Source organism: Phodopus roborovskii, unplaced genomic scaffold (genome assembly GCF_943737965.1).
Source record: "Phodopus roborovskii unplaced genomic scaffold, PHOROB, whole genome shotgun sequence".
NCBI classification, from domain to species: Eukaryota; Metazoa; Chordata; class Mammalia; order Rodentia; family Cricetidae; genus Phodopus; species Phodopus roborovskii.
Window position 1 is genome coordinate 12,667,685 of NW_026126571.1, and position 2,410 is coordinate 12,670,094.

General features: G+C 43.3%; 1 pseudogene; it reads right to left on the reverse strand.

Moving 5' to 3' along the window:
* Nucleotides 1–1,521: 1,521 nt before the first annotated feature.
* On the reverse strand, nt 1,522–1,863 carry LOC127235647 (60S ribosomal protein L27-like; annotated as a pseudogene).
* Nucleotides 1,864–2,410: the final 547 nt, after the last annotated feature.

Genomic DNA, 2,410 nt, shown 5'->3' on the forward strand with positions numbered 1-2,410 from the left:
AATATGGCTGCATTCTTCCTTGCCTGATCTTGACTGGGGGTGAATTTAAAGGCAATGAGTGATTTGATTGGCACAGGAAATTCCAAGGCCGGTGACACTGAGGCCATGTCAAAATTGCTGTCACTGCTCTCACTCAGATCTACAGTGAGGTGGCAGTAAGTAGAGGAAAAGTAAATATGAAATGCTTAGGAAGGTGTGTGAACAAGCAGAATGTAGACATGTAGACGACAAAGCAGCCACAACTTTGAAAAGGTTAAAATCATTGAAGAGAAGCCTGCACTTTGTGCTTTGTACAGCAGTGTAGGAACTCACCCATTCAACTTGTAAAGATGAAAATTCGGGTGAGACAAGGAAATATCAATTGAGAATGCAGCCAATAGGTTTCCTGCAGCTCACAAGGAGCCAGGCAAGACGTAGGACTTCAGAGGCCACTGTGTAAAGTTGGAAAGGCGTACCCTAAGGTGCAATGGTAACCTCAGGGTACTGGAGATGCTAGCAAGAGATACTTTTTTCAAAGTAAAAAAGAGTGAAGAATAAAAGCAGCAGCAGAAGGAGGACGTGAGAAACATGGTGAGACTGTTTTGCAGAACATTCTGGATGTAGCCACAGATACTCCCAGGTGACTGTCCTGGCATCCCATGACCTTGGAAGCTTTCTCAAGTTCTACTGAGAGAAAGGAGAGGTCCTTTAGAATTTTTTCATTTTATGCTCTCAAGCAAATAATGTATTTATTCGTATGTGTTTGGAAGCTAGAGGGAATGGACCATTGAAGAGTCCTCCAGCGTCTAAATCTGTCACTTCTCTGCCATGTCTTCCTTCTTTAACTTATCTAATATCCCTGAGAACGAAAATACAATGTTAGCCCAGTAGGAACCCTACCTGAAGCTAGGAAAGCAAGCACCCCTCCCCGTCTCCCTAACAAACCTCAGTGGAGAAAGCAGAAATGCTATCATCTTCAGCTTGTTGGGCAAATGCACTCAAGTTAGAATAGTGTGTTCTAACATAACCACACAGCAGAAAAAGAAGGCATGCCAGAACAGCAACAAAGGATGATAGTAGCCATAGAGGTAGGGAGAGTCTCAGCGCAGGAAGCTGTTTATCTCACACTAACAGTGTAATAATTCTAATATATAAACAGGCCTGCTTTCCCAGGGTCTTCATTTTAGGCCTGCAGGATTGTTTTTTTTGCTTTTCATTCCAACCTTTCTTCATCGACTAGACTCACCTCTGTTTTCTCAACTGCTCTTGGCTTCACACAGATCCATGCTTCTTTGTTCTGAGGTATTATACCTGTTTGCTTGTTTTAATATTTATTGTTATTTCATGTGCATGAGGTTTTGGTCCAAAGACATGTAAGTATAGTTACAGATGGTTGCAAGTCATCATGTAGTATTGGGAACTGAACCTGGGTCCTCTGGAAGAATAGCCAGTGCTTTTTTTTTTTTTTTTTTTTTTTTTCACTTTTAATGATGGAAACGAAAATATACCTAAAAGCTTCTGGAAAGAAACATTTGTTCTTCCTCAAACTTGACCTTGGCTTCCCTCCTCACCTTGCGTTTTAGGGCTGTCTTGGTCTCTAAAAACATCCTTGTTGACAACAGATTTGTCCAAGGGGATGTCCACAGAGTACCTTGTGGCATGAGGTGACTGAAGTTACAAACTTTCACAAAGGACTTGATCTCCGATTGCTTGGCAATTTTCTTCTTGCCCATGGCGGCTGTCACTTTTGGGGGATAGCTGTTAATTCCAGCCACCAGGGCATGGCTGTAAGGGCGGGAATGTTCTTCACAATGACAGCTTTGCGTCCGGGGTAGCATCCAGTCAGGACCAGCCCACTTTCCTGGGTTTCATGAACTTGCCCATTTCGACAGCAAGTAGCTGGTTCCCAGGAGACTAGCCAGTGCTCTTAACCTCTGAAACATCTCTCCAGCCCCTTGAAGTATGATACTAGTTAAGATTTATGTTTGCATGACAAGGAAAAGATCTTTGGTGAACAAATAATCTTGGGTAAGCCACGGTACTGCACAGGACGAATTCTCTCTCCACTGGTGCTTATATATGTTAGCTCAACAAGATAGCAGGAGCAAATGGTGGAGACAGTGAGCTGGCAAGAGATGGAGAATAGAGAATCTGAGACAGAGAGATAGAGTATAGCAAGAGTGGGAAAGGAAAGTATGTCTGGGGTGGACAAATCATGTAGAGCGTTAGAAGGACAGGATGAGTAGCTGGGGAAGGATGCTAGTGTGGGCTTTGAAAAGTGGTACAGGTACTTTGACACTGAGGTAGCCTGGAGGCCAGCAAGGGTTTTATTATGCTGATAGCCATATGCCATATGCCCCTTCTGCCAGAGGTAAATGAATTGACTTCTTTTGGCAGATGGAAATTGGAATCCTGAGGAATGCTGCCTTTT